At 44.9% G+C, this 7,525-nt stretch overlaps 1 pseudogene; it reads right to left on the minus strand.

Annotated features, from left to right (window-relative positions):
- Positions 1-4,041: 4,041 nt before the first annotated feature.
- Positions 4,042-4,159, minus strand: LOC126417679 (5S ribosomal RNA; annotated as a pseudogene).
- Between the last annotated feature and the right edge of the window lie 3,366 nt (positions 4,160-7,525).

The raw sequence follows: 7,525 nt of genomic DNA on the forward strand, positions 1-7,525 counted from the left end.
GGACAGCACACAACACCCAGCCATCACGAGGCAGAGAAAATCCCTGACCCCGCCGGGAACTCCGATAGCTAGCAAGTTTTCTTTCTGTTGTGTAGGTCTATCGACAATTAAAAACTTCTACTTTCCGTTGAGTGGTCTTCTGTAATCCTAAAGTGTTAATATAAATCAACTATTCCTAGGGTTAATTCATCTATAATTTTTTTACCGTTAAAGAAGATGTTTAATTTGCAAGGGTGCAATCAAGTTACTCACACCCTCCTAAGAAGTTTCAGTTTTAAGGAAGCAAGTTGTTATTCAGTTTTGGAGAAGGAGAATTTAGTTAATTACAAGAAATATGAATATAGCTTTAGGAAGCAAGGCTATGACGGGGTAATCTGGAAAAAAGCCGACAGACCACAGCGAACAGTCCACTGCAGAGTGGATTCTGGAATCCACCGACATTATTTGAAAGGATATTCAAGAATATTTTCTGATTATGTTAATGTCGGGGACCAATAGTCCCCAATGCATCATTACACAGTGTTTACATTTTATTTGATTTCCTATCCCCATTTACCTTTGCCTGTGTTACACTGAAACTATCTGCACAACAGCGCAAATGTCGACAGTATACGCTTTGTGTCTCGTTTACAAACAAACTTCTTCCATTAACTGCTGTTGACAAGAGAATTTCTCACTTTACTCTTCACCTCAAGTCTGCATTCCGTAGTACTTGGTTGTGTCACAGGTTTATTTTCCCGACAGTATTTGTCGTGCGCTTACAGCAATACACAGCAGTGTGGACAAGATTCTTAATGAGGAGTAGGCCAATACGGATCTTGCGTGTGGGTTCAATGAATGAGAGTGGGACGGATAAACATCACTTCGCTGTGTTGGTCGCGGAACATCGGCAACGACATAAAAATACTTTCAAAATGTTACACGAATATTTAAAAAAGTGAGGAGAAATAATTCTGAGAAATGCCTTGATATCAGCTTTTTTAACTCGAGATACAAACACGGGACGTTTACGAAAGGTTCACCGGATCTTACAAGAATAAACCTTCTAGATCAGTGTTAGTCAAACTTCTTTTTGTTTAAAAGCCAATATTGACACTGAAAACAATATCTCAGTCCGCTTGGGAAAGGGGGAGAGAGTGGTGAAAGTGGCCATGCAAAGAGAAATTAAACTTCCAGCGCCCCATGATTATTGCCATAAGCTTACCACACACACATTTTGAATCTAAGTATTATGAGATATCACACCAAATACTTTTAACTGAAAAAGAAAAGTAATGTGTTGTAACTATGTGCATTTCTCTGAAGGCTTACATAGTGACCAATTTCCCGTACCTAAGAGGGTACTGTGGCCTGTGTCATTGCATTCTGAATTCGGGGAATATTTTCCAAGCGTCCTCATGCCCTTCTATTCGAAGAATAACCAAGTGGCTGCAGCAGACAGGTTTCAATCGTACTTTTATAGTAGGCCTCATATAACAGAACAGAAAAGATTTTAAATGATATGAGTAATTCAAAATTGTCACAAAGAATTTTGGATGATAGCTTTGTATATAAAATGGTTCAGAAGCCAGTTGTTTCTGTTGTATTATGCGTGTTTCTTGGAAGTAACTAACCGTTATTGGGGCGAACAGTTTGGTCAGTTTTCCCGACGAGTAAGGTGGCCACTCCTTTCGATCGGATGCCATGTCGGCATTAGTGATCCACAGAAGAAATCAAACACCAAGGAACTGCATGATATAGCCGGCCGAAGTGGCCGTGCGGTTAAAGGCGCTGCAGTCTGGAACCGCAAGACCGCTACCATCGCAGGTTCGAATCCTGCCTTGGGCATGGATGTTTGTGATGTCCTTAGTTAGGTTTAACTAGATATACACTCCTGGAAATTGAAATAAGAACACCGTGAATTCATTGTCCCAGGAAGGGGAAACTTTATTGACACATTCCTGGGGTCAGATACATCACATGATCACACTGACAGAACCACAGGCACATAGACACAGGCAACAGAGCATGCACAATGTCGGCACTAGTACAGTGTATATCCACCTTTCGCAGCAATGTAGGGTGCTGTTCTCTCGTGGAGACGATCGTAGAGATGCTGGATGTAGTCCTGTGGAACGGCTTGCCATGCCATTTCCACCTGGCGCCTCAGTTGGACCAGCGTTCGTGCTGGACGTGCAGACCGCGTGAGACGACGCTTCATCCAGTCCCAAACATGCTCAATGGGGGACAGATCCGGAGATCTTGCTGGCCAGGGTAGTTGACTTACACCTTCTAGAGCACGTTGGGTGGCACGGGATACATGCGGACGTGCATTGTCCTGTTGGAACAGCAAGTTCCCTTGCCGGTCTAGGAATGGTAGAACGATGGGTTCGATGACGGTTTGGATGTACCGTGCACTATTCAGTGTCCTCTCGACGATCACCAGTGGTGTACGGCCAGTGTAGGAGATCGCTCCCCACACCATGATGCCGGGTGTTGGCCCAGTGTGCCTCGGTCGTATGCAGTCCTGATTGTGGCGCTCACCTGCACGGCGCCAAACACGCATACGACCATCATTGGCACCAAGGCAGAAGCGACTCTCATCGCTGAAGACGACACGTCTCCATTCGTCCCTCCATTCACGCCTGTCGCGACACCACTGGAGGCAGGCTGCACGATGTTGGGCGTGAGCGGAAGACGGCCTAACGGTGTGCGGGACCGTAGCCCAGCTTCATGGAGACGGTTGCGAATGGTCCTCGCCGATACCCCAGGAGCAACAGTGTCCCTAATTTGCTGGGAAGTGGCGGTGCGGTCCCCTACGGCACTGCGTAGGATCCTACGGTCTTGGCGTGCATCCGTGCGTCGCTGCGGTCCGGTCCCAGGTCGACGGGCACGTGCACCTTCCGCCGACCACTGGCGACAACATCGATGTACTGTGGAGACCTCACGCCCCACGTGTTGAGCAATTCGGCGGTACGTCCACCTGGCCTCCCGCATGCCCACTATACGCCCTCGCTCAAAGTCCGTCAACTGCACATACGGTTCACGTCCACGCTGTCGCGGCATGCTACCAGTGTTAAAGACTGCGATGGAGCTCCGTATGCCACGGCAAACTGGCTGACACTGACGGCGGCGGTGAACAAATGCTGCGCAGCTAGCGCCATTCGACGGCCAACACCGCGGTTCCTGGTGTGTCCGCTGTGCCGTGCGTGTGATCATTGCTTGTACAGCCCTCTCGCAGTGTCCGGAGCAAGTATGGTGGGTCTGACACACCGGTGTCAATGTGTTCTTTTTTCCATTTCCAGGAGTGTACGTTCTAGGGGACTAATGACCTCAGCAGTTGAGTCCCATAGTGCTCAGAGCCATTTGAACCAATTGCATGATACACAATCACCAATGTTTATGCCGCGCGGGGCAGCCGTGCGGTCAGGGGCGCTTTCCCACGGTTCGCGCGGCCCCCACCGTCGGAGTTTCGAGTCCCCCATCGGATACGGGTGTGCGTGTTCTCCTTAGCGTAAGATAGCTTACTTAGATTAAGTAGTGTGTAAGCCTAGGGACCGATGACCTCAGCAGTTTGGTCCCATTGGAACTTGACACTACCAATTTTTACTAAATGTTTTGAGAGTCTTTTTTTTTTTTTTTTTTTTTTACTCATTGCTTTATATTACAACACCTTTAATTTGATTTCTTGTTACTTGCTACGTCATGTAGCACATTTTAAGATGACCGTCTCTACAGTACGCATTAACGAATCAATGTTATTTCCATTTGACATTTATATCATACCAGCTGATCGGTGCCAATTGCGCACCCTCGTGAGTTATCATTATTGGAACACAAACAATAAAATCTTCGACTCCCACTTCTATTAGCAATACTATGAACTCCGTCTTCAGGCCACGAGGGGCCTACCGGGACCATCCGGCCGCCGTGTCATTCTCAGTGGAGGATGCGGACAGGAGGGGCGTGGGGTCGTTATGATGGTATTCTTGACCGAAGCCGCTGCTATTCGGTCGAGTAGCTCCGCAATTGGCATCACAAGGCTGAGTGCAACCCGAAAAATGGCAACAGCGCATGGCGGCCTCAATGGTCACCCATCCAAGTGCCGACCACGCCCGACAGCGCTTTACTTCGGTGATCTCACGAGAACCGGTGTATCCACTGCGGCAAGGCCGTTGCCCAGCCATACTATGGCCCCGCAGCATACTACTCTGCCTCTGAGGTAGGCGGTAAAGTTTACTTTGCTGACGGTAAAATTCACTAACGTCAATTAAACTTAAGCACATCTTAAAAATTGCTGTCTCTGTAAGAATTTTTTTTTTTTTTTTTTTTTTTTTTTTTTTTTTTTTTTTTTTACTGAGCAAGAAAGATACATTCTTAGCATAGTCTTTAGTTGACGTTTTCGGATTCCGTTGTGTTGTTAGAAGAACATTATTACAGAACAAGTGTGAGGACCTCGGGCCGCTTGAATACCTGACTCGGGCCGTAGTTTGACGACCACTATTCTAGATTAATGACGACAGCAACGTAGGGTCAGTTTCAACTTACCTATAGGAAAAGAATAATCTCAGGAAATTTTAGAACTACAAATTTTCATTTACCATTGACAGTTGTTCATAGTGTCTTCCACCAGCGCCGGCACGGTAGCTCAGCGTGTTCGGTCACAGGGCTACGTGCCCTCTATAATGAAAAAACTGAGTCAAGGAATGAACGATCAACTTGAACGGATGTCTTGTTACGGCCGCCCAGACCAAATGCAACGAACTATACCGGAAAGAAAGGAAGCATGTGAAACAATGGTGACATTATATGCAAACTGCAAGTGGTTCAAATGGTTCTGAGCACTATGGGACTTAACATTTGAGGTCATCAGTCCCCTAGAACTTAGAACCACTTAAACCTAACTAACCTAAGGGGATCACACACATCCATGCCCGAGGCAGGATTCGAACCTGCGACCGTAGCGGTAGCGTGGTTCCAGACTGAAGCGCCTACAACCGCTCGGCCACAGCGGACGGCTAAATTGAACGAGGAAAGAGGGGGGAAGGAAAGGAACAAGAGGGGAACACTCCAGTCAGCTTCACTGGGACATTACGCGGAATCAGCAGCGACTAGTGAAAATATGTGCCAGACTTGGATTCGAACCCGGGATCTCCTGCTTACCAGGAAGGTGCGTTAACCGCTCCGCTGCGGCATGCGGGACACAGCGTTATTGCAACTGCATGGGATACCTCGGCACCTCTTGCGGCCGATCCACATTCGCATCGAGTGCCACCTATTCGCAGTCTCTGTCCAATTCCTCCATGTTCGCACTCTGAGTTTTCCACAGGAGGTCGGATGTATTCGTGCAGCTGCACAGAAGAAGGTGGATCCGATGCCCAGTTAGATCAATTAGGGTGGAGTCTGTTCTTTCAGACACATGCAACAGAACAGACACCACGCATTCATATAAATAAGGATGACAGATTCATCCATAGTTTTGCGAGCTTATCTGGTGTTCCTGCATTCTTTGCTGTTGCTATGCGACGTCGGAGTCTTACAAATTTATTGGAACGTTAGCGACATAGGCGGAACTTTTTACACACCCTCACCAAAATGTCACGTAGGTAAGATCAGACGACCTCGGAGGCCAGAGCTGTGATCCGTTTGCCCCTTACGGCAGCTCCATCACTGAGAAAGTTCATTGTTGAGAAATTCCCTAGTGAGTTGGCGTCCGTCGAGTTGAAAAATGTAATTTTCTGTATGTTGCCACAATCGTGGAGAAACCCTGATCTACGAGCCCTCACGGGAAATACTCATGTAATCACATTTTTCGTACAGAAAAATAGGTTAGAAACCTTTTCTGTGGAAAAGGCGCAGAATCCATGAAGCTTTGCACCGTCTCTCTCTCGATCAATTTGGTGGGAGGGCTATTATTATTTTCGAGGTCCGGTTGGTTTTATTTATTTTTTTATTTATTTATTTGTTGTTCCGTGGGACCAAATTAAGGAGAAGTGTCCATTGTCATGGAACGAGTCAATACATGAAATTATAACACGATAGTAGAAACAGATAAAATGAAATATAAAATACATATTCAGGAGACAAGTCGTAAGTTTAAATAAAGAAAATCAACAATGTAACACTGGAATTTGCTTAATTTTTTAGCTCTTCCAGGAGCTCCTCGACAGAATAGAAGGAGTGAGCCATGAGGAAACTCTTCAGTTTAGACTTAAAAGAGTTTGGGCTACTGCTAAGATTTTTGAGTTCTTGTGGTAGCTTATTGAAAATGTATGCAGCAGAATAATGCACTCCTTTTTTCACAAGAGTCAAGGAAGTGCATTCCACATGCAGATTTGATTTCTGCCTAGTATTAACTAAGTGAAAGCTGCTAACTCTTGGGAATAAGCTAATATTGGTAACAACAAACGACATTAAAGAAAATATATACTGTGAGGGCAATGTCAGAATTCCCAGACTATTGAATAGGGGTCGACAAGAGGTTCTCGAACTTACACCACATATAGCTCGAACAGCCCGTTTTTGAGCCAAAAATACCCTTTTTGAATCAGAAGAAATACCCCAAAAAATAATACCATACGACATAAGCGTATGAAAATATGCAAAGTAGACTACTTTTTGTGTTGAACTGTCACTTATTTCAGATACTGTTCTAATGGTAAATAAAGCTGCATTTAGTTTCTGAACAAGATCCTGGACATGGGCTTTCCACAACAGCTTACTATCTATCCGAACGCCTAGGAACTTGAACTGTTCCGTCTCGCTTATGATATGCCCATTCTGTCTGATCAAAATATCGGTTCTTGTTGAACTGTGAGTTAGAAACTGTAAAAACCAAGTCTTACTGTGATTTAGCATCAAATTATTTTCCACAAGTCATGTACTTATTTCATGAACTACATTATTTGATAATGTTTCAGTATTACACACAAGATCCTTCACTACCAAGCTGGTGTCATCAGCAAACAGAAATATTTTTGAATCACCTATAATACTAGAAGGCATATCATTTATATAAATAAGAAATAGCTGTGGCCCCAGCACCGACCCTTGGGGAACGCCCCACTTAACAGTGCCCCATTGGGACTGAAAATCACTGCCACTCTCAATATTGTGGAGAATTACCTTCTGCTTTCTGTTCTTAAAGTAAGAGCGAACCAATTGTAAGCTACTACCCTTACTCCATAATGGTCCAACTTCTGCAGTAATATTTTGTGGTCAACACAGTCAAAAGCCTTCGTTAAATCAAAGAAAACACCTAGCGTTCGCAACCTTTTATTTAATCCGTCATAGAAATAGGTCTAAAATTGTTAACTTTATCCCTGTCTCCCTTTTTATAAAGTTGATTCACTATCGAATACTTTAATCGGTCAGGAAACCGACCACTCCTAAAGGAAAAGTTACAGATATGGCTAAGTACTGGGCTAACATACATAGAACAATACTTCAGTATTCTGCTAGATACCCCGTCATATCCATGAGAGTTCTTGGTCTTTAGTGATTTAATTATTAACTCAATCTCCCTCTTGCCAGTATCATGGAGGAA

Source organism: Schistocerca serialis, chromosome 8, assembly GCF_023864345.2.
Source record: "Schistocerca serialis cubense isolate TAMUIC-IGC-003099 chromosome 8, iqSchSeri2.2, whole genome shotgun sequence".
NCBI lineage: Eukaryota > Metazoa > Arthropoda > Insecta > Orthoptera > Acrididae > Schistocerca > Schistocerca serialis.